A 24,874-nucleotide genomic window follows, 5' to 3' on the forward strand; every position below is an offset into this window, starting at 1 on the left:
AGGCTATCTTCCACTGCTTTCCCAGGCCATAGCAGAGAGCTGGATTGGAAGTGGAGCAGCCAGGTCTCAAACTGGTGCCTGTATGGGATGCTGGCACTGTAGGCGGTGGCTTTACCTGCTACACCACAGCGCCAGCCCCATGTGTATTGTTCTTATTCATTGTGGATCTTCCTAGTTGGTAGAAAGATCAGACTTGGAGCAGGAGTGTATGTGGGGGACCGACCCCTCATGATCCTGCATTTTGGAACAAGGACATTGGAGTAATTGGGCAACCACTGAGACAGAGGAGTAGAGCTCACCCCGCGGGCAAAGCAGAGCAAGTGGCCCTGCAGGGACGCTGTGTCCTCAGAGTTCTGGAGGGAGAGGGCCTGGCTGACCAGTTTTTCTCCTTCCAAACTCCTCAGCCAGGAAAGGCATGCTTGCTCTAGAGGAAGTGAGTGTGGAGTGGGACTGGATGTGTTTTGGTCATGGCCGCCCCTCCCATGGTAGAAAACAGCAGGAATGGGGGATTAGAATCCCCCAGGATAAACTAATGCATGGTGGGATTGACTAGGTTTCTGCCTACTATATGCCTATGTTCTTGTAGGCCTGCCTCCCAGAAACTCTGAGGTCCCTTATGTGACGTTTTGGTTTCCAGATCTTCCAGTCCCGTGATTAGGGACAGTCTCTCAGTGTTCTGTACGGAGGGTGCTTCGTCACGCTGCGTGATTCTCCATGTCCCCCCCCTTCCCAGGGCCTCGCTCATCTCCCAGAGCGTGAGGGGTGAGGGCGTGGTGGCGGGAAGGCAAAGGTCTTTTTTCATGGAAACACAAGGTAACAAAGGGATTTAAAGAAGCATTTCTGGAGGGGAGTAGCAGCTGTGTTGTCATGGAAACTCGACGTCATCATTGCGACTTTATCGGCTATGATGACTTTTTAGTGGCAACCTACGTGGCCTTGCTGGAAAAGCAGAGTCCCTCATAAAGAAAGGTCTTTTGGAAATGGTGGTGGCTCTGAGCCCAACAGTGGTGAGGAGTGAAGCTCCCAGGGGTGCCGGGAGACAGAGGAATCCCAGATCCAAGTTGGCTTGGTCCCGCTTTAGGAGTTGGTGCCCGGCCTCCTCGTGAGGGAGGGGGAGATGGGACCCTTCTGGCCCCAGGGAGTGGGGTGTCCTGGAGCTACCTTCCAAGGAAAGGTGGGGTCGGCAGGATGGGACAGGTAGCTCTCAGGCCCCAACCTCCCCTCTGTAAAGCGGTGATCAGAAGGCTCCCTGTCAGAGTTGCTGCAGCCGTCAGTGATAACACCTGCTAAATAGTAATCCATCATATCACCCCCCCCCTCCCCCGGTCTCCTCCCTCAACCTCCGAGCAACTTGAGATGATAATATGCATTCTAAAATGATTGCCATGTTTTCAGCCATTCTACTCTGGAAATTTTTGGGATGCCAGGAATTTATCAAAAATTGTTAAATTGGTCAAGTACAACAGTTCAGTTATTTTCAAAAGTAGTCATTGTCAATTATCATGTACTTTGTTTTATCACAGCGCTATGCAGCTGTGTCCCCTGAAATTCTCAGAAGAGCCTAAATACCATTGTTGTGTTGTCTCAGGACACCATTTTCAGTTCGGGGGTACCCAGTGTCTCATCGCCTCCTACTGCCCTGTGCCCAGCCAAGTGCAGCCTCTGTCACTGTGCGTTAGGATTCTTCTCCAAGACGTTCTAAGTAAATGGCATCATGGAGATATTTCTGTTTGTTTGGCTTTTGATTTTTTTGATTTGGATTTCTTCATTCACAGTGTTTAAGGTTTATTCATTTTGTTGTACATATCCACATTGCTTATTTTTATATTGCTGGGTAATATTCCACTGTATCAATATAATACTGTTTGTTTTATACATTCACCCATTTGGGAAATTGTGGCTGCTTGGGCAGTGTTATACGCATGAAACTGCTGTAGACAGTGTTGTACTCATGTAAGTCTTTGCACAGACACAGGCCTCCTTCTCTCAGGATAAAGATTTGTGAGTGCAATAGCTGGATCACATAGTAGACTTAAGGGTAACATGGTGAGACAGTGGCCAGTGATTTCCAGTGTGGTTGTTCTGTTTTTCATGGCCCCCGCAGTGTGTGAGTTTCATCCTCCACAAACCTGGTAGTACTTGGGATAGTTAGGACCTCCCCTCCCCTCCCCTCCCCTCCCTCCCCCCCCTGCCCTCCCCTCCCATCTCTTCCCTCCCCAGTGTCATTGCAGAAGCAGGTAAACCCATTGCCTGCAATGCTGGCATCCCATGTGTGTGGCGATTTGTGCCCCGGCTACTCTACTTCTGATCCAGCTCCCTTTTAATGGCCTGGGAAAAGTAACAGAAGGTGGTCCAAGTGTTTGGGTCCCTGCCACCCATGGAGAACCCAGAAGAAGCTCCTGGCTTTGACCTGGCCTAGTCCTGGCTGTTGCAGCCATCTGGGGGTTGAACCAATAGATGGAAGATCTCTGTCTCTCTCTGTAACTCTTTAAAATAAATAACAAATCTTTAAAAAAAGAAAAAAAATACTTTCTTCCTTGCACTGAATTGCTTTTGTATGTCAAAAATCAGCTTTCTCTATATGTATGTGTCTGTTTTGTTTCCCATCCTCCTACTTTCCTCTTTCTTCTATGTACTTGCGTATCCCCTTACTGTCCCTTCTTCTAGATTCACACCAGGGAAGGGTGCAGACTGTGCACCCAGAACCAGAAGTTCTAAGAGGCGATGCAGGTGTGGAATGGAGCTCCTAGACTGGCTAGCAGAGCAAGAGTGAGGAGATCAGGCTCCCATCGTGGCGACAGTAGAGGTAAGTCACGTCCCTCCACCAGCCTCATCTATACAATAGGATAACAGCTGTCAATCCTCCTGACAATGAAGAATACCCTGGAGATGAAGTATGGTCCCATGTTTATATATATTTGGCTGTTTCTGATTTTTAATCCCATTCCTTTGATGATATTTTCTCATTTCACGCCAGTAGCACACTGGATGACTGTAGGTTTAACAAGAATCTTGGCTTCAGGTATGATTGTTCTCTAGCTTTGTTCTTTTACAAAGTTGTATTCACAGTGGAGAACCTTTGCATGTTTACATGAACCTTAACATGATCATCTCAATTTCTTTAAAAAAATGACTGTTGGGATTTAAGTGAATCTATCTATCAGACTGGGGAAAATTGAGATGCTAACAATACTGAGTCTTCTGGTCCATGAATAGAGTGTGTCTCTCGCTGATTTAGATCGTTATTTCTCTTAGTGTTTTGGTGTTAAGTGTACATGCATTGCATATGTGTCATCAGATTATTAGTAAACGTTTATACTCTTTGATGCTTCCATAAATGATATCATTTTTAAAAAGATTTATTCATTTATTTGAAAGGCAGAGCCACAGAGAGGAAGAGGCAGAGAGAGAAAGAGGTCTTTTATACTCTGGTTCACTGCCCAGATGTCTGCAATGGCCATAGCTGGGTCAATCTGAAGCCAGGAGCCAGCAGCTTCTTCCCTTTCCCCCATGCTGGTGCAGGGTGCCAAGGACCTGGGCCATCTTTTACGGCTTTCCCAGGAAACAGCGGAGAGCCAGATCGGAAATGGAGCTGCCAGGAATTGAACCAGCGCCCATATGGGATACCAGCATTGCAGGCAGCGGCTTTACATAGTACACCACAGTGCCGGGCCCAATGATAATCATATTTTTTCCACTTAGTTTTTTTTTTATTGAATGATAATCGTACTTTTAAGATTTTTTTTAAGTTTTTTTTGAGAAGTAATGTGACAGAGGAAGGAAGAGAGAGAAAGAGATCTTCCATTTGCTGGTTCACTCCACAGAAGGCTGTGAGAGCCAGGGCTGGGTCAAGCCAAAACCCAGATCCAGGAACTCCATCCGGTTCTCTTATGTGAGTGGCAGGGACCAAGGACTTACGCCATCTTCTGCTGCTTTCCCAGGTGCATCGGCAGGAAGCTCTATGAGAAGCGGAGTAGCCAGGGCTCTAACTAGCACTTTGATATGTGATGGTAGTGTTGTAAGCAGCAACTTAATCCACTGTGCCACAGTGTGCATGCCAGTTTTTAAAGTACAGTTGCTGTGGGCAGGCGCTGTGGCCCAGTAGGTTAAAGCCCCAGCATGCAGCACTGGCATCCCATACGGGCGCCGGTTTGAGTCCTGGCTGCTCCATTTCCACTCCAGCTCTCTGCTATGGCCTGGGAAAGCAGTAGAAGTGGCCCAAGTCCTTGGGTCCTTGCACTTGCACGGGAGACCAGGAAGAAGCTCCTGGCTCCTGGCTTTGGATCGGCCCAGCTCCAGCCGTTGTAAGAGGACGCTGTGCACCTTCAGGCGAGTGGAGCGTGGTGCCGATTTTCCTCTCCTTCCCAAAACTCCACTGGGACATTAGATGAAAAATTCTGGAGTCATGTATAATTTCTGTCACTTTGCAGTGATAATGATGTGTGTGTTATTTGCATTATCCAGTGCAATTATGAAAAAAACTAACACGTGCTTTTCCTGTCTCACAGCACAGCATCTCCGGCCACCGTGACAGGTGCAGATTTCTCCCCACCACAGCTGATCAGCTCTGCAGAGGTTTCCCAGTGGGCAGCCGGGCGACCCTACTTCCATTCAGCTCCACCACTGCCCACCGCGAGGCAGCTTCACATCCCACAGGTGAGGGCCTGTTCCCACTGCAGATACCAGCTTGTGACCCGGGCTTCTGATTGACAGGTTTGCATTGGGATTTCCAGCGGCCATTGGTGACCAACCTTAACCTTCAGCCCCCCTCCCCTCCGCAGAGATTGCGGTGGGGCTGAAAGCGCCAATCCTGTGATCATGCCTTGTTCTCTCTGGGTGAGCGGCCCCATCCTGAAGCCTTCCATGTCCCCAGGCTCCAGGCATCTTATGGTCATACAAAAGAAGTGGCTACTACGCAGCGATGTCAGGTTTTAGAGATTATTCTCAGGACATGGAGGGTAGCAGAGGCCAGATACGTATTTCTTACTATCATAGTGAGTGTTGTTTATCTGTGCAGAATGGGATCATGGTTGGTGTGTACTCTTAGACTGTGTGGCTGTTTCACGAAGTGGTTATATGTTTCTCTTGTCAGCATTTGGAGTTTTCTATTTTTTCGTTTTGAAGATGTATTTATTATTTATTTGAGAAGTAGATTTATAACAGAGAGGGAGAAACAGAAAGGTCTTTGATCTTTGGCCGTAATGGCCAGAGGTGGGCTGATCCGAAGCCGGAGGCAGGAGCTTCTTCTGGGTCTCCCATTAGGTTTAGGGGCCCAAGCACTTAAACCATCTTCTGCTGCTTTCCCAGGCCACAGCAGAGAGCTGGATTGGAAGTGCAGCAGCCAAGTCTCAACCTGGTGCCGATAGGGATGCCTGTGCTGCAGGAGGCGGCTTTACCTGCTCTACCACAGTGCCAGTGCCAGCTCCTGATGTCAACTTCTGAATCTGGTGCTGTGAACATTCTCGTTTGTACTGATGGGGTTCAGGAATAACTACTCCAAAATGTGACACTCTGGCATGCAGAATGTTGTAAGCTTTGAGAAAATGGTAGAAGCAGGGAACCCATTCTCACTGCCGCTCCCTGAAGCAGGTCATCCACCCTAGCTGGGATTTTCTTCCCTTCCCCTCAAGTAGCAACTAGGATGCTCACAGGACAGGTCCCTCTGTCCCCAGAGGACGGGGCCATCCTTATCTCTGAATGAAGGGACACGGAGAACCATCTGAGCCCGCGGGCCTGGGTGAGTGTCCTCTACTTTACTGTCATGTGATCAGACCCCCGCCCCCTGGGGTGTTTCTCCACAACTGTGCCTTGTGCATCAACCCTGGACTAAAACCCTGTGGGCTAGCTGTTTCCTGGGCCTTCAGTTCCTTTATGCTAATTGGTTAGGCAGCAAATCCTCGCTCCTGACCATTCCCCCGTCATTGATGGTTACTGCTCCTCAAGAGTGGCTAGGCACAGACAGCGCCCATGTTACAGCTGTCTGTCTGTGTTACAGGTCTGGGTGCTGGAGAACTGTTAACAGCTGTCTCTTACAGCTCTGTTCCAGCCCCTCCTCACGCGTTGGGTCACACCTGCTCCTCTGTGCTGATTCCTGAGGACTGCTGGACTCTTCTGCTGGAGCTGCTCTCCCCTGCCAGGTCTCTTCTCCTCACCAGGAAGACCGAGGCACGCCAGGAACCACTGAGCTCTGGCCGCCAGGCGACCTGCTCAGCATGCCAGGCTCCAAGGTTTCTGTCTCTCAGGGAGGAAGTTTGATGATTGGTCGAACTGTATGCTAAAGAGGAATTCTGTGTGAACAAATCAGGGAGTCAGGAAAACCCACATGCAATTGGCTCAGCGAGGAACCAATCCGCAGTGGCCTACCATGGCGCTCAGGGGACCTAGGGGAGTTAGCAGTGTTCTGAAACAGGTCCTTGGTGGGCGGGGCCTGGCGAGAAGCAGGAGCCAATCAGGAGTGGCCAGAGAGGCTTGCAGGTGCAGGAAGCCACAGGGTCCTTAAACTGTATGGGCCCTCCGGAAAGCCCCGCTGGGTGTCTCTTGGTGTTGAATGTCCGTCAGGTGGGGGAAATATCAGGAAGGAGGGATGAGAATTCCTGGGATCAGCTAATGTACGGTGGGGTTGACCAGGTATCTGCCTCCGGAGGAGACTGTGAGATCCCTTCAGTGACGCTGTTTCTGTGTTCCCGTACACGGAGCCCGTGGTTAGCGGAGCCGGGTGGTTAGCGTCTCCTCATCTGTGCTAGCGCGGGGCAGCCGCTCGGCATGCTGAGTGATGTGACAGGGCCCCCTCAGGGCCTGCCTCGAGCACGGGGCTGCTGCTCAGGAGAGCCCGGCTGGGGTTTAGGCCTTTCCAGAGAGGAAGTTTGCCAATGGCTGGAGGTGCGTGCTCACCGGGTGTTCTCCGGGAAGCAATCAGCCTTAAGGAGGAAGCGCTGCGCCCTAAGGGGCCACGGGGTCAGGGCCAAGGGGAGGGGGAAGGCGGTGAAGAAGAGGAGCTGTGTAGGTGAAGGAACAAGAAGGCACAGCCCACGGGGCTGGGGTGCCGTTTCACTTCCCGGAGGGCGGCCGGCCGGCCAAGGGCTGTGCCTGCAGAACCACCCCAGCAGCAGCCAGAGGGCTCAGAGGGTGCGCGGCCATAGTTCGGCTGTTGGGGGTGCGACGGGGGCTTCTGGTGCAGGGCCCAGAGCTCGCAGGGCGTTCGCCTTTGTGGCTGCACCGCCGGCCCGGGGAGCCCGCAGCAGCCGGCAAGCAGCTCTCTGGGTGACAGGGAAGCAGGCCTTGTTCCCAGATGAGCCAGGTGTGGACAGAGGCCCAGAGACAAACTGCTCGGCTGAGGGCACATTTTGCGTTGGGGGTGGCATTGCCCCGCTAGGAAGAGCCAGGCGTGCAAGGACAGCACCCTGGGTCTGTGCCCGGGGAGTCCTCCCCAGCGTCCATTTTCAGGTGAACTTCCCGGCAGCAGGGCTGTGCTGGGGCAGGCTCACTGCCCCCAGGTGCTGCAGCCTAGGGCCTCTGCTTAGTAAGCCCTCTCAGGTGGTGGCACAGGCTTTTTTCATGGAAAGACCAAGTAACAGGGATTTAAGGAGGCATTTCCTGAGTGGACTAGCAGCCTGTTAATGGCATTTATCTCTGAAACTCATCATGGTGGCTTTGTGGATGTTGACTACTTTTAAGGCAATCCACATGGCCTTGTGTGAGAGGGCTTCCACCTTCAGATGTGTGGACACAGCAGCGGCTCTGAGTCTAACCTTGGTGGGGAGTGAAGCCCCTACAGCGTGTGGAGAGAACGGATCCCACCTCCACCTCTGCCCCGGCCTGGCTTGCTGTGGGTCTCCATGGGGCTGTCTCATGTGGAATGGTGAATGGAGTGTCCCACTGCAGGGTGTCCTGGCGCCACTTTCCATGCAAAGACAGGCGTGTCATGATGGGCCTGTACCGACTCCTGACCTCAGCTTCCCCCGTGTAAAATGGGAGTAATAAAGCTCCGCCTCAGAGTCGGGCAGCCATCAGGGATAACACCTGCTCTAGAGCTCACCAGTCCCTCCCATGCCTCTCTCTGCTGGGTGCTGGGGTATGCACCTGGCTCTGAGGTCCCTGAGCCGTCAGACATGATAATATGCATTCTGCAATGACTGCTCTGGTTTCAGCCATTCTACAGTGGGGGTGTGTGGTAAGCAAGGAGTTTATCTAGTGTTGTTAAATTTGTCAGCTACAGCAATTCAGTGTTTTCAAGAGTAATAGCTTGTCCTTTGTCATATGACAGTGGTACCCCTTGGTGTCCCCAAACACCATTGTTGTGTTTCCCAGGACGTAAGGTTTCGGTTCAGTAGTACCCAGTGTCTCCTCACCTCCTGCTGCCCTATGCCCAGGGAAGCGCAGCGCTCCTGTCCCTGTGCGTTAGGATTCTTGCCCAAGACACTGGAGATGAATGGAGTCTTAGAGATGTGTATGTTTTTGGTGATGTTGATTTGCCTTCTTTGATACGATTTGTTTTTCATTTGACCTGTTTTGTTGCACATGTCCACATTTACTGCTGAGTAGTATTCTGCTCTGGAAGTCTAATATTGTATGTTTTATCCATTCACCACTTGAGGAAATCGTGTGTTGTTTCCATCTGGGGCTGTTGTATGTGAATCTGCCATGGACCATAGTGCACTCATGGGTCTTTGCAGGGACATAGGACTTCTTCCCTAGGACAGATACTTGGGAGTGCACTGGCTACATCATACTGTAGAAGTAAGATTGATGTTGTGGGGGCCGGCTTAGTGACATAGTGGGCTTAGCCTATGCCACTGGTTTGTGTCCTGGCTTCTATTCTTCCAATCTGTCTCTCTGCTTATGGTCTGCGAAAGCAGTAGAAGATGGCCCAAGTATTTGGGCTTCTGTACCTGAGTGGGAGGCTCGGGAGAATTTCTGGCATCTGGCTCTGGATAGGCCCAGCTCCTGCTATTGTGGTCATCTGGGGAGTGAAGCAGCGGATAGAAGACCTTTCTGTCTGTAACTTCGCCTCTCAAATAAATAAAATCTTTTAAAAAATCGATATTGTGATGCACTGACAGATGGTTGCCAGTGTGGTTGCACCAGTTTTCATTGGCCTTGCAGTGTATGAGAGTTTCATCTTACACAAACCTGCTGGTACGTGGGATGGTTGGGGTTTTGATAGACTGTGGTCATTCTCTAGTAATGTAATTGTATTTCATTGTCGTTTTCATTGATCTTTCCCTAAAGATTAATTGTGTTCAGTGATTTCTGTGTTCTTGTTTGACATTTGTATATCTTCTTTAGTGTATCATCTAGTCACTTCTTTAGCCTGTTTCTTTTTTTTTTTTTCTGACAGGCAGAGTGGACAGTGAGAGAGAGAGACAGAGAGAGAAAGGTCTTCCTTTGCCATTGGTTCACCCTCCAATGGCCGCCGCTGCAGCCGGCGCACCGCGCTGATCCGATGGCAGGAGCCAGGATCCAGGTGCTTTTCCTGGTCTCCCATGGGGTGCAGGGCCCAAGCACCTGGGCCATCCTCCACTGCACTCCCTGGCCATAGCAGAGAGCTGGCCTGGAAGAGGGGCAACCGGGACAGAATCCGGCGCCCCAACCGGGACTAGAACCCGGTGTGCCGGCGCCGCAAGGTGGAGGATTAGCCTATTGAGCCACGGCGCCGGCCTAGCCTGTTTCTTTTCTCAAAATTATTTTCTTCATTTGATAGAGCCAGAGAGAGATGGAGTTCGAGATCTCTTCTTTCTGCTGTTTCACTGCCCTAATAGCAACAACAGCCAGGTCTGTGCCAGGATGAAACCAGGAGCCAGGAACTTCATCCTGATCTCCCAAGTGGGTGGCAGGTGCCCCGGTCCCTGGAGTGTGTTCTGCTGCTTTACCAGTGCACTATCAGGCAGCTGTGTCAGAAGCAGAGCTCCTGGTTCCTGAAACAGCACTCTGATACGGAATATCAGCTTCACAAGTGGCGGCTTAACCCGCTGTGCCACAACACTGGTCTGTGCCTGCTTCTTTGTTGGACCATTAGCTGTCTTTTTTATGACTTCTGTGAGGTTTCTCTGTTTTCTGATTAAAAATCAGTTATCACATACATGATGTTAAACTAATTTCTCCGGGCCATGGCCTTGTCTTTTTTTCTGAACACTGTATGGAAAAACTGAAGTTCCTGAATCTGAGGAAGTTTCATTTATTAATTTCTGGATGGGAAGCAGAGCAGTCGGCACTCACACTGATGCTGCTATGGGCTGCTGGTATCCAGGTGGCAGCTTAACCCAGTGTGTACAACGTGGCCCATATTTATTTATGTGAAATGGGGAGAATCTTCCATGCTGTGTTTTATGCCAGAGCCAGAACCCTGTAACTCCATCTGGATCTCCCACATGATGTCAGGGCCCAATGCCTCGGGCCATCTTCTGTTGCTTTCCCAGGGAGCTGCATCGAAACCAGAGCATCCTGGGATCATCCTGTGCTCTGATGTGGGATCCCAGCCTGGAGGCTGCCGCTTCACCCACTGCATGACCACACCAACATCTGAGGTTTTCTTTTGTTCTCTCAGCAATATGGTGGTATTAGGTGTACAAGTTTTGTGCATGTGTAATCAGATTATTTTCAAAAATTCTTACTTTCTCTTGCTTCTGTAGTTGGTATTTGAAAAGATTTATTTATTTACTTACTTATTTACTCATTGAGAGTGAGGGACAGATCTTCCATCTGCATGTTCACTCCCTAAAATAGTCACCACAGCCAGTACTGGGCCAGGTTGAACCCAGAATGCCTGAAGTCCATCCAGGTCTCCCACATGAGTGGCAGGCCCCAAGCACTTGGGCCATCTTCCCCTGCTTTCCTAGGTGCATTATGATGGGGCTGGATTGGAAGCAGAGCAGCTGGGACTTGAACCGGCACTCCGACGTGGGATGACCCTGGTGAGTCGCAGCAGAACTCACTGCGCCACAATGCAGATCCCTATTTTCAAGAACACTTGCTAATTATTGGTGTTGTCTGAACTGTCAGTGACAAGAGTTTCACAGTAGCTGTTGAGGAACTTGTTAGTTGGAAGCTCAGGCTATTGTAGAATGGACAGAGTATTGATGCTTCATTTGTGGTTACTGGTATTTATCAGCTTGTAGAAGGCAATGACAGTCTACTGATACTGGCAAGGCATATGTTCTAGAGAATTCATGCAGCTTCAGAAAAATCCCAGTGAATGCATACTTTAGCCATTTTCCACTTTATATGTGTATTTACAAGTGGATCTGTTGTGTGTGGTTTTCTTTATCCCTGTAAATCCACCTCAGGGAACACCTGGGATTGTGGGTGGTGAGAGCGAGAATGAGAAACAGCATGTGTGTGTGTGTGTGTGTGTGTGTGTGTCACTGAGGCTCCCAGGTGTGTTTATGGCAAGGGTACTTCATCACTGGCCATGCCCGTTATACTTGCTTCCTAGACACACGGAACAGGTTTCCTTTCCCAGCACGGGTACCATGGGGGCTCAGTGACTGCTGACATTTTGTCTTTGGTGTGGATTTCTGGAAGAGAGACAGCCGGTCCCAGGAGAGAACAACTGTGTAATCACAGGAGGTGACTTCAAGTCCCCTCCACGGGGCATCTGCTACATGACATTTTGAAGGGACGTCTCTTCCAGCCTGTTCAGAAACCACATGCTCCATCCCAGGAAAGGCTAAAGGGAGAGGGAAGCCTGTGGCCCCACCCATGAGACCACGCAGGGTGACCTTGGCCCTTTCTGCATCTGTGAGTGGGGTCCCTTCAGGAGACAGCTGCCCCTTAGTGCTGGGTGCCTCAGTTTCCCAGGGTTAATCCTCTCCCCACTCACCCCCATCATTGCTGTGCAGATGCTGAGTTTCCAGCATTCAGGGTGAAGGTCAGGCTGACCTTGCCTGGAATGGGGTCCGTTTGAGGCCCTAGAGCATGGGCTGGACTCTGCCATCCGTGTTGCTCCAGTGTTGCTCCCTTGACAGAGGACTTGAGATGGACTCAGAAGGTGGAGGAGGCTGTGCCGACTGCACTGAGAGGGCCTGGTGCCCCATGAACCCCACTGTGTATCTACTACATTCACTAGATGGAGCTGTGGGAGTGGGCGGGAAATGAAACCATGCATGTATCCTGTCAGCCTTTGTAAACATATAGATTTTTAAGGGGAGTTGGAGAAACACTGTAGTGTTTTTGTGTTATCACCTTTGAGGGAAAATCTGTTTAAAAAATTTAGTTGGGGATGGGGGCACAAAAATAACCTGAAGAAAGGGGATAACACTGTCACCTGGTGACCAGGGTCAGAACTGCAGGAGTAAGGTTTCAACCAGGGTAGAGGGTTGGAGGGGAGTGAGTTTCATGGATTCCATTGTATAGAGCAAAGCTTTCTGAAATTTTCTGCACACTCATCACAATCTTCCTATAGTCATGTGTTCCCTGGGATCTTTCAGCTCTGGGACTACAGTCCAGCCTGTTTGTGAACTGAGTGGAAAACTGCTGGACTTGGTATGTGAACAGCTGTTGCGAAGAAGCCTGAGAGACAAACAAGCACACACCCATGCACACAGACACACTGTCAGATAACTTGTTTTTATCTGCTATTTTGCACGGAAAACAGTATTCTGTGAACTTGCTTACACAGCAAAGACTAGAGAGAACTGTTTCGAAACAGTTCAGTTATTTCATGTTTTGAGCATTTTGTACAATAAAGTCTCCTTATTAGAAACACTAGAGTTTCCATATTTAAAACTCAGGTAAATTGGGGCTGGTGCTCTGATGTAATGGAGCGGGTAAAGCCACCACCTCTAGTGCCGGCATCTCATATGGGTGCTGGTTCGAGTCCTGGCTGTTCCCCTTTGATCCAGCTCTCTGCTGTGGCCTGGGAAAGCAGTAGAAGATGGCCCAAGTCCTTGGGCCCCTGCACCCATTATGTGGGAGACCTGGAGGAAGCTCCTGGATTCTGGCTTTGGATCAGCCCAGCTCTGGTCGACCATCTGGGTAGTAAGCCAGAAAATGGAAGACTTCTCTCTCTCTGCTTCTGCCTCTGCCTTTCTGTAACTCTGCCTTTCAAATAAAGAAATAATTAAAAAAAAAAACTCAGGTAAATTCGTAAGGGATTTCTCTACCTCACCCATTGCAGCACGGTGCATTAAATGAATCCATTTAATGTGTCTTTTTCACCCATCAGACTCTGAATATGATTCTTTGTAAGCCTATTTCCACGCTATCATCTTGTGATTTGGTTCATTATCTGTGTTTACAAACTTTGTTATCTTAAAAACTGTATCTCAATATCTTTCTCACATTACCCATTAATTGTTTTTGATATTTAAAACATGAAGGATAATTCAAAAGTGTACTATAAATTGAAATCATTTGTCTTCTCTTTCTGTCCCCACTGTTACCCCATCTGTAGTAATACAAAGACCATGTCTCTTAATTGTGGTAGCTACTCTTCGTGTTTTTCTCCATATGTGTATAGTAACGTATTTAATCACAGCATCTGTAAACTATATGTACATGTATTTATATATATTTTTACATATATATCTTGTATAATGGAGTCATATTCTATATTTGTCACTTGCCTGATTGATTTTATTTTTCTTGTTTGTTTCTGTATGTTAATGGGTGATTTTATCTGTATCTTTTCATTATTCTTACTTGTATTTTTACTTATTACAAAGGCAGACATGCACAAAGGGAGACAGAGACACACAGGGATCGTCCATCTACCCTCTCATTCCTCAGATGCCTGCAGCTGCTGGAACTGGGCTAGGGCCATGCCAGGATTTCAAACTGAACCTGGGTTTCCCATGTGGGTGTCCAGGGTTCCCAGAACTCGAGACGTTATCTGCTGCCTCTCAGGGTGCTTTAGCTGGCAGGTGGAATCAGAAGCAGAATCTTGAACTCAGGGACTCTGGTATGTGATGCAGGAGTCCTAAGTGGTGATTTGAGTGCTTGCCGTATGCTGTCCCTTAATTGTCTTTTGTACATTGTCTCTTCATTTTGTTTTGGAGGAGAAGCTGTGTTATTGTATACAGGAATCTCAATAGTGCACACTGATCCTGCTTTGTGGGCTTGGGGTGACAGGACCAGTACTGGGCACTGGCAAGCACTAATTCTTGGTTCACTGATCTTAAGCAAGCTGGGCATTCAAATACCATGTGGCCTATAACTGCATCTTTTTATTGATCATTGGTGATGATGGTGATTCCTGCCACCCATCCCGAGAGTAAATGGTAGGAGTGGGGATTCTATTGCAGGCTTCCATGGACTGTGATGTTTTTTCCCCTCGGACAGAGCGGTTGACGTGCAGACGAATGAGATTTACTGAAGTCTCCTGAGCTGAAGCAGGTGTTAACTCATTGAATGTGGTGCTTGTCTTGCGTGTTCACACAGATGCTATGTTCAGGGTGTAGAGTTGGGTCCACTGGTAAAGGATTCATTGAACACTGGAGTTCAGGGGTGTTTGGTGCAGCAGTTAAGGAACCATCTGGGAGGATGGCACCCATCTGTGAGTGCTTGAGTTCTAGTTCCAGCTACCATTCCAATTCTAGCTACCTGTCAATTCATACCCTGTGGGGCAGCAGGTAATGGCTTAGGTAGCTGGCTCCCTGCCATCCATGTGGGAGACCCAGACTGAGTTCCAGGTCCTCCCTGGGCTATGCAGTGTGATGGACTGGGTAGGGAGGACTCCTCACTTCTCATGGAATAATTGTGATTTTTCAGTGCTCTGTTGGGCCCTCTATATTCCCCCTGTGGTGCACATGACCTGGGGCTCTGCCACCTTACTGGAGTTGCAAAGGCCTGACTGAGGGTGTGCAGGCAGGGACAATGGAGGGAGCGTGAGGAGCTCTCCTGGGTCCAGTGCCTGAGCCTCCCCAGGGCGACATCCTCCTCCTCCCTAGACTGGGCACCCTCACCCAGGGGTTCACTGAGCAGCCGCCACTCTTCACATGGCCAGAGGCCCCCGTGGCATGAAGAAGTCACAGTAGTCCCTGCACACGCTGCAGGCTCTGCTGGGAGTTACGGGGCACTCTGTGGAAACTCCATACTATGGAATTGTGGGGTATAGCATCTGGAGCCATTGGAGAATCCTCAGGGAGGAGCTGGGCAGGGCTCACAGGGGCTGAAAGGGATGAAGGAGACAGGGAGCCCAGCCTGGTGACAGCGAGGATGAGGGTGCCCCCAAGGAAGCAGACGGGGCTCTGGATAGCTGCATGCTCACTCAGAGTCAGAGGCCACTTGGAGTCGGTCCAGATTGCGGAAGGACACATGGGCTTCGGCGGGATGCCGCAGAGCTCCTGTCCACCCTGAAACTGATGAACGATGAGGAGCACGGAGCCCTGTGCATGCTCCCCGATCCACAGGGCAGGGCACATGGAGCACTCACGGTGCTGAAGAGCTGGATGCTCCGTTCCCTCGGCCTTCACTGAAGTGGGAAGCCGACATCAAGGGGCAGGACTTACCACTAACTGAGCCCCACCCTGTCTGCAGCCCACACACCTGCTTTAGCGTCTCTGAACCTGCTCCTATGTCTCCCATCTGCCTGTGAGTTTCTGCCTTCCCCAGGAGTCACATCCTCCATCCCAGCACCCTCTCATTTGTTTCCCTCCATGTCCTCCTGGAGCTTGTCCAGGGGGCTTTTCTCCTCCTTTATTGTCTTGGCTCTTATCATCTCAAGGACTTGGGTCACAGCCCAGCACTGCTCTGAAAGGTTCCGGGGATATTTAGCACCTTTATGAATTTTGCAATTGCTTTCATGCACTTATCATTGCTGCAGAACTCATTTTGATACCAACTACTCCACCTTTAAGCAGATCGAATTGGTTGATCACACACCCCCTTGGGGGTGGATGACGGTGCAGAGTGGACACATGGACTCACCATACTCTCCTGAAATGTGCACTTTTCAGTCTACGGTACCTGACGTGTCCTCTATGTTTAGTAGGGTCTCTGCTCATGATTTCCCCTGGGATGTGACATTCGTTTCTGGATCTCACACCTGTGATCTGCACACGTTCCTCACACACACTTGTCCCTATCCCTGTGAGTGCTATTTGTATATCTCCTGTGATTTACCAGAGAGGCCCATGATCAGTCCCCTTTCATTTGTCTCTGAATCCACATGTCTGCCAACTTCCTGTTTTTGAGGATTAACAAATATACAGATGATTCCCAGGTTCCCTGAGTCCTCTGACCTGGGAGCAGAGGCATTTGTCATCCAGGGAGTGACACTCAGTGGTGTTAGCACATTTGGGGTGTCTGGAAAGAATTGTCTTCCAATAGACGTGTACTCTGCAGGAGGGGACAGGAGCGTTGAGGTCACCAGAACCATGGGTCAAGAGAAGACGTGCTCACCTGCTTATTGTCTATTTACAGCATGGAGAAACTGTTTGCCTCTCCCAAGACAGCTGCCACTCACTGATTCCTGCAATGATAGGGGCCCTGGACAGTGGAGACTGCTGCCTGCTCAGCTCCTTCCAACGCTGTGAGTGAAGCCCCTCTCTGCTTGAGTCTTCAGTGATTCCTCTCTATGGACTGATGACTGCATCCACTAATGTGTGACTTCTTGCCTCCACCACGAAGTTAAATATGGCAATCTCAAGAGGGGATGAAAAATCTCTTGTCTAAAAGTGTATTTGTGTTCTTTCTGCTGTTCTTCCTCCTCCAGATAGTCTTAAATCTTTTCTTTGGAGCCTTCCCTTCCATTCGCAGAACCTTTCAGCCGTTCTCTCGGGCTCTGTGGTCCACTGTGAAATCTCTTAGTTTCCTATCGTGTGAGAGTCTCTCTTAATATCCACTGGTTCCTGCAGGATGATTTGTCTGGACATTGAGTTCCCGGCTGACACTTCTTTTATTTCAGCATTTCAGAAGTTTTGTGTCCTCTTCTTTTGGACAGCAGGGTTTCCAGAAGAAATTTGCTCTTTGGTATTCTTTTGGCCTGTAGATGATATGTAGTTTTCCTCTTCCCCCATTTCAACATTTTGTCTGTCTGTAGTTTGCTGATTTTTTACTATCATGTACCTTCTCATGAGTTTGTTTGGGCTTATTATATTTTAGTTTCACTCAGCTCCTTCAAATTGTGGATTTTAATCTGTCGGATTGATGGTTGTTGGCCATTATTATTTGACTACGTTTTCACCCATGCCTTCTTTCTTTTCCTTCCAGGAAACAAAAACAATAGGAATGTTAAATCCTTTACTAATGCCTCCTGTGTCCCTCAGAATTTGTTCTTTTTTAAAAAAAATTTTATATGTTTCTCTGATTGTATAATTTATATCTTTTTGTCTTCCAGTTGTTTTCTCTGTTCTAATTTTGTGTCTATCCATGTAGATTTTCCTTCAGTTATTGTATGTTTTAGTTCTAAAATTCCCCACTGGCTCTTGTTTATATCTTATTATTTGCAGAGATTCTGTACTTTCGCTTGTTTCATGTAGTTTTGTACTTCCCTGGGAAGCATCTTTAGGAAGCCTGCTTTGAAATTCTGGTGAGACCATTCTGACATCTGTGTCACGTCAGGACTGGCATCTGGGCACTGAGTTTCTCACTGAAGCTGAGATTCTCCTGGTCTTAGAAGAGGGAACTCTGACTGTCCTCAAATATTTTGGTATGGTTCCTAAGAGTCTGTGTCTGATTTAAATGATCTATGTTGAGAAGTATCTGGTGCCCCTGTACCCATGGAGAGCTGGGTTTCTGATCCTTACCTGTCAGGAGAGGGTAAGGGTTTACCCTGCCTCCTCTGATACTCTGAGATAACAGACTCCTTTTCCCAGGTAGGGGTGGGTGGCATGGTGCCTGCATGGTGTGCTGTGTTTCCACTCCAGAGGTTGGCCAGGTCTCTCAGTAGAGTCATGTGAGAACGGCCACGCAGGCTTTTTTTGGCCAGGAGAGCAGGGTTTCCTTGGGGTTCCTTTTGTGTAGGGCTGTTGGCATTCCTAGGGGAGCCGCCTTCATCACCCAGGCTGGGATATGTGGGCCAGTGAGGAAACACAGATAATTTTCTCTCATATTGCTTCTTGGAACACGGTTCCTCTGGTGTCTCCCTGGTCTTCCTCCATCCATGTTCTGAGTGTCTTATGTTACTTTTTTTTTTAAAGAGTTATTTATTTACTTCAAAGAGTTAACACAGAGAGAAGGAGAGGCAGAGAGAGAGAGAGAGAGAGAGAGAGAGAGAAAGAGAGAGGTCTTCCATCTGCTGGTTCACTCCCCAGATGGCTGCAATGGCCGGGGCTGCACCAATACGAAACCAGGAGCCAGGAGCTTCTTCCGGGTCTCCCTCAAGGGTGCAGGGGCCCAAGGACTTGGGCCATCTTCTACTGCTTTCCCAAGCCATAAGCAGAGAGCTGGACTGGAAGTGGAGCAGCCAGGACTCGAACCAGTGGCCATATGGGATGCAGGCACTACAGGCGAGGGCTTTACCCGCTATGCCACAGAGCCAGCCCTTATGTTACTTTTATACCGACAGCCCTGGGTATTACCTGTAGCTCTCCTGAGTACTAGGGAGAAACGCATTGGCTGTAAAAGAAAGGATGACTGAAAGTCACAGACTGCTAGGGACTCTTGGGTTTTTGCCTTTTCAGCAGGCAGCAGGTGGCTGAAATCCTGGTGTGATGTGGCTACACAACATGTAACCTGCAACCCAGCACCAGAGACTTCAGCATAGGTCTAGAAATTTCCTATACACGTCTCAACCTACTGAGCACCGCAGGAGGAGTCACTGGGACAACTCTTCACATGGGTTCTGTGCCCGCTGACAGAACTCGGGAGGTGAGTTCACAGATGTACGCACACCTGCCATGTCAGCGTGGGGCCCTGGACTTGGGTGTGCTCAGAGGTGTGGTGACCAGTGCTTATGAGATTATGAAATATCAAGAGGGCAGAGAGCCTTCTGGCAGTAAGACTCTGAACTCTGGGCAATCAGATGTGTATTTGCTTCCCTGCTCTAGACGTGTGTGCCCCCATCAGGGGAAACAGTGAGACGTGAGGGGCACAGTGCCTGCACTTCTCAGGTGAACCCGTTAGGTTCTTCCTCACAGGTGACAAGGTTATTCCCCAGCTGCAAAACCTGTCTTCTCCGAGTTCCTCTCTTGAATCAGGACTGGCACAGTTGGGGAAGATGTGTGGGGGCATTTGTTCTTGTAGCTGTGGTGCAAGAAGTCGCAGCCCGTAGTCATGTGAACACATTTCTTCCAGAATGTTGAAATTACCATGCCATGTGATTTCACTTGTGGTTTTGCTTTTTTTTTTTTTTTTTTCACAGCACCCGACTGTTTCATCCTTTGCTGCCAGCAGGTTTATTTTACCTGTATTCTTTGATGTAAATTCAGGTACGTCACTATTTATTACAAACTGCAGTACCCCTAACACCACTGCCCATGTACGTACAAATATACTTGTAATCCTTTCTCTGCACTAAGTTTCTCAAAATTTCCAAAACCGTGAAATGTATAGGATTTTGAATTAAGCAGTATGTTAAGTACCGTTACTACTGCATGTTTGGAACATGCAGTAGATCAAAGTGTTTCTCTGCACTCCCTCACCCATATGGGATGCCAGCACCACAGGTGGATGCCTAACACCACAGTGCCAGCCCCATGGGGATACATACTGGGTTTCAGATATTTGGGTCCACCATAAGGTTCTGCAGTCAGTACGAGGGAGGTGGGACCTATCCATTTATTTAGTGATTTTTTCCAGTTGGTTCTAACTCTCTCCCAGGTTGGAAATTCAAAGCTGAGGATTTGGTACGAGGTCTTCCTCATACTTGGACTTTGACGTGTAATTACGTCGTTGGTCGCCCCTGCTACTTTGCTGTGAAGATCGTGTCCTCTCTGGTGTGTCTGACAGGTGAGAGGTCTTCCCCTGAGGAACCTTCAGTCAGCAGTGTGCAGGGGAGGCTGTGATCGGGGCACTGGGAACAGCACAGGGGACAAGAGGCTGTGTCCCTCGAGCTGTCAGTCCAGCTGGGCAGAACTGGCAGTCAGCAGTAACCACACCCAGTTGCAGTGGTGATCTCATTTCCTGATTTCCGCTTTGAAGAAAACAGGCACAGATATGGTAGGGGATGCCTGGGAGCAGGATTAGAATGGAAGGGGTGTGAGGGCAGTGCTTTCTGAAGTGACTCTCGAGCTGAGTCTCAAGTGACAAGCATCCAGGCACGGACGGATAATTTTACCAGTGTCACTACCCAGTGTGAGGCACCAATTGGGCCAGTAGCAGAGGGAAAGCTGGTATGGCTGCAGCCTGGCGGACACGGTGCACTCACTGGGAGGGGACGTGAAGGGGCCGATGGGAGCCATGTGCACTGGGCCAGGTCAGGATTCAGCTAGGATTCTGAGTGAGGAGGGTTAGAGTCTGGGAGAGACGCGATCTGATTCTTGTTGTCAGGAGACGCTGGCCAGGATGTGGGAATGGACTGGTGAGGACAAGACAGTGTGGGCGCCATCAGGGGACGTTGAGGAGGCCAGGGGAGGGAGGGGGGATGGGTCGGTACTGCAGTGAGCAGAGGGAGGGCTGCTCCTGTGCAGCGCACCTGGAGGTAGGGCAGGGGAGCCCTCAGTGGCTGAGCCTGGGGGTGTGTGGGCCCAGGCAGAATCAGGGCCGCTCCCTGTTCCTGTGTGCAGTAAGTCACCTTTCAGCGGCTCAGAGGGCACCTGCTTGTCTGAGGTTACCTGGAGGGATGGAAGAGGACGCTGTGCACCTTCAGACGAGAGGAGCGTGGTGCTGATTTTCCTCTCCTTCCCCAACTCCACTGGGACGTTACAAGTAAAAGTCTTCACCCAACAGGTGCTCTTCTGTGTCTGGCTGCTTCCGTCGTTACAGTGTGTGAGTCTTTGGAGTTATTCTGATAGGGTATGAAAAAAAACAAAGTGTGTTTTCCCTGCTGTCACACTAATTACAACCCAGCGTGTCCGGCCACCAAGATGTGAGGCAATTTCTCACTTCCCACAGCCACTCGGTTCTGAGGCAGATTTCCCAGTGGATGGCAGCTGGTGACCCACAGTTTTGTTCAGTTCCAGCTCTGCCCACCTGAGGCAGTGTGGCATCCCACAGGTGAGGACCCAGTCCCAGGACCCCATACCCACTCCAGGGGCCAGGTTGTGACCTGTGCTCAGATCGACCAACATAAATTGGGGATCCCATGACCGCCTCACCCTGGAGTTTAACTGATTTCCTAGAGCAGCTCACAGAACCCAGGGAAACATGTCACCTGTGTTCGCCCATGTATTATAATGGAATTACCGAGGATACAGAAGAACAGCCACATGGCCGAGATGCCCGAGGCTGGACCTGTGGGAGGGGGTGGAGCTCCCGTGCCCTCCCAGGTGTGCCACCCTCCAGAAACCTGCCCGTGTTCTGCAACCAGGAAGTCCATCTGAACTCTGACCTTTGGGTCTCTGTGAAGGCTGCCTCACCTAGGCTTGTTGGATGACATCACTGGCCAGTGTGACCAACTTAACCTTCAGCTGCCCTCTGGGGTTGAAAGTGCCAATCCTGTGATCATGCCTTGTTCTCTCTGGATGAGCAGCCACATCCTGACGCCTTCCAGGTCCCCATACAAAAGAAGTGGTTACCATGCAGAGATGTCAAAGGTTTTAGAGCTTATTCGCAGGACATGGAGGGCAGAGACCAGATATGTATTTCTTCCTGTCATAGTGAGTGTTGTTTCTGTGTAGAATGGGATCATGGTTGGTGTGCACTCTTAGACTGTGTGGCTATGTTCCTCTTGTCAGGTTTGGAGTTTTCCACTTCTTTGTAAAGATGTATTATTTATTTGAGAGGTGGAGTTACAAAGAGGGAGAGACAGAAATGTCTAACATCGGGGTTCACTTGCATAATCCCAGAGGTGTGCCAATCCGAAGCCAGGAGCTTCTTCTGGGGTTCCACATGAGTGCATGTGCCCAGGCACTTAGACCATCTTCTGCTGCTTTCCCAGGCCATAGCAGAGTTTGATTGGAAGAGGAGCAACCAGGTCTCGACCCGGTGACCATAGGGAAGCCTGTGCTGCAGGATGAGGCTTTACCTGCTATGCTATAGCACCGGCCCCAGTTTCCAACTGTGAATTCTAGTGCTGTGAACATTCTCGTTTGTACTGATGGGGTTCAGGAATAACTACTCCAAAACGTGACACTCTGGCATGCAGAATGTCGTAAGCTTTGAGAAAATGGTAGAAGCAGGGAACCCATTCTCACTCCCGCTCCCTGAAGCAGGTCATCCGCCCTAGCTGGGATTTTCTTCCCTTCCCCTCAAGTAGCAACTAGGATGCTCACAGGACAGGTCCCTCTGTCCCCAGAGGACGGGGCCATCCTTATCTCTGAATGAAAGGACACGGAGAACCATCTGAGCCCGCAGGCCTGGGTGAGTGTCCTCTACTTTACTGTCATGTGATCAGACCCCTGCCCCCTGGGGTGTTTCTCCACAACTGTGCCTTGTGCATCAACCCTGGACTAAAACCCTGTGGGCTAGCTGTTTCCTGGGCCTTCAGTTCCTTACACGGCCTCCTATGTCATGTAGAACTTACATTACATGTATTTTATATTTCCCATTTGCTAATCTCATTGTTACAGGGCTCTAGGCTGTGAGCATTGGATGTATAGAGGAAAAGGTGTTTCTGTCCCCCTGGAATCTTATGCATGAACGTTCATTTCCATTCCTCTTGCACCTACAGATGAGGGGCAGTTTTTTTTTTTTTTTAAGATTTTATTTCTTTATTTCAGAGCCAGAATGATGGAGAAAGGTCTTCCTTCCACTGGTTCACTCTCCAAATGGCCACCATGGGCAGAGCTGGGTTGATCAGGAGCCAGCTGCGTTCCAGTTCTCCCACACGGGTGCAGGGGCCCAAGCACTTGGGCCATCTTCTACTGCTTTCCCAGATGACAGCAGAGAGCTGGATTGGAAGTGGAGCAGCTGGAACTCAAACCAGCGCCCATATGGGATGCTGGCACTGCAGGCAGCAGCTTTACCTGCTAGGCCACAGTGCCAGCCCCAGTCTGAACATTTTGTACAATAAAGCTTACATATTTAAAACGCAGGTAAATTTATTAAATGAGAATCTTCTACCTCCCCCCACTGTCTGCACAGCACATTAAATAAATCTGTCATTTTCACCCATCAGATTCTGAACATGATTCTTAGTGTACTTCCCCATCATTTTGTGATGTGGTTCATGGTTTCAGTATGCACAAAGCTTTCTTATTTTAAAAACTAACTCAGGAGCTGGCCTGTGGTACAATGGTTTAAGCTGCTGCTTGCAATGTCGGCATGCCATACTGGAGTGCTGGCTCAAGTCCCCGCTGCTCTGCCTCTGATCCAACTCCCTGCTACTGTGCCTTTGAAAGCAGTGGGAGATGGCCCACGTGCTCAGGCTCATGCCACTCACATAGGAGACCCAAATGGAGTTCCTAGCTCCTGGTTTGGGTCTGGCCAAGACCTAGATGTCACGGCCATTTGGGGAGTGAACCAGAAAACAGAAGTCTGCCTCTCTCTGCCTTCCAACTAATCTGAATATCTTTGTCAATTTAACCAATAATTCCTTTTGCCATTTAAGACATATCAAAGACAATTAGAATGTTGAGCCAGAATTGTGGCACAGTGCATTAAACCACTGCTGTGATGCCCACATCCCATATTTTAATGCCAATCCCGCTGCCTGCTAATGTACCTGGGAGATCTAGATGCCATTCCAGGCTTCTGCCATTTCCAGAGTTGACCCGTGAATAGAAGATCTCTGTCTCTCCCCTTCTCGGTTACTCTCCTTTCAAATAAATAAAACATCTTTAATAAATAAATAAAATATATATTAGAAGTTAAAATTACTTTGTATCTTTCTGTTCCCACTTATACCCCAATCCCAGATACAAAGACCTTTTCTTATTGGCACCTATTTTCCATATGTATACCATAACATACCTATAAGTTATTTAAGTATATTCTCTACCACGATGGAACAATATTGTACATTATATTTTGTGACTTACCTAATTAACTAAACATGATTATTATTTATTTTTTTCTTTCTGCTTCCTTTCATTTGTTTTCATATCAACGAAATTTTTTTTACAGTTTTTAAAGTTTATTTTTATTAGAAAGGCAGACACACAAAAAGAGAAGACAGAGTGAGACTGATATTTTTGGTCCACTTCTTAACTCTTCAAATGCCTGTAGTAGTTGGAACTGGGCTAGGCCCAAGCCCGGAGTTTCAACTCAATCCCACTCTCCCACGATGATGTCCCGGGACCCAAGAACATGAGCCATCCCCTGCTCTCTGCCAGGGTGCACTTCAGCCAGAAGCTGGAATCAGGAGAACTGGGCCCCGAGCCAGGCACTCTGATCTGGGATGCGGCTGCCCAAGCAGCAATCTAACTGCTGCGCCCAACGCCTGCCCCTTATTCTGCTTCTGTTGTGCGCTCTTAATAGCATTGACTTTTTTTTTTAAGATTTATTTACCTACCTGAAAGGTGAGCTACAGAGACAGAGGTCTTCCATGCAATGTTTCCCTCCCCAGATGGCCACAATGGCTGGAGCTGCACCGATCTGAAGCCAGGAGCTTCTTCCAGGTCTCCCACATGGGTACAGGGGCCCAGAGACTTGGGCCATACTCCACTGCCCTCCCAGGCCACAGCAGAGAGCTGGACTGGAAGTGGAACAGCCAGGACTTGAACCAGCACCCACATAGGATGCCGGCACTTGCAGGCGGTGGCTTTACCTGCTATGCCACAGCACCAGCCCCAATACCATTGACTTCTAAGAGTAATTCATACCTCAGGGATACAAAACTGGTAGAGGTTGGAAGTAAGTTTTCCTGGGTGTCACACTTCTTTGTTTTCTGCTTTAACTATACTTGTGGAATTTTATGTAGTATTGATAATGTTTGGTAACACACTGTTTTTTGTGT

The 24,874-nt window shown here is 49.2% G+C and overlaps 2 long non-coding RNA genes across 24 annotated transcripts in view; one reads left to right on the forward strand and one right to left on the reverse strand.

Moving 5' to 3' along the window:
• LOC103351959 (uncharacterized) overlaps positions 1-23,993 on the forward strand; it is a 40,788-nt gene extending 16,795 nt beyond the window's left edge. For 3 of the 21 annotated variants that reach the window (XR_016228138.1, XR_016228139.1, XR_016228134.1), the window contains 8 exons: positions 2,668-2,806; positions 4,509-4,656; positions 5,308-16,468; positions 17,438-17,587; positions 18,561-18,747; positions 19,241-19,307; positions 19,699-19,827; positions 20,604-20,763. This is a non-coding gene — a long non-coding RNA (uncharacterized LOC103351959). The other 18 variants (XR_016228140.1, XR_016228136.1, XR_016228144.1 and 15 more) reach the window with 15 other exon arrangements.
• Positions 19,821-24,874, reverse strand: part of LOC127484897 (uncharacterized) — a 31,245-nt gene continuing 26,191 nt past the window's right edge. For 2 of the 3 annotated variants that reach the window (XR_016228147.1, XR_016228148.1), the window contains 2 exons: positions 23,642-23,734; positions 20,690-20,824 (listed from right to left, as the gene is read on the reverse strand). This is a non-coding gene — a long non-coding RNA (uncharacterized LOC127484897). Of the gene's footprint in view, positions 20,049-20,651; positions 20,825-23,641; positions 23,735-24,874 lie in introns of those variants that run through there. The other variant, XR_016228149.1, reaches the window with a different exon arrangement.

This window comes from Oryctolagus cuniculus, chromosome X (assembly GCF_051225735.1).
Source record: "Oryctolagus cuniculus isolate XC-2025 breed Fujian yellow rabbit chromosome X, ASM5122573v1, whole genome shotgun sequence".
Taxonomy (NCBI): domain Eukaryota; kingdom Metazoa; phylum Chordata; class Mammalia; order Lagomorpha; family Leporidae; genus Oryctolagus; species Oryctolagus cuniculus.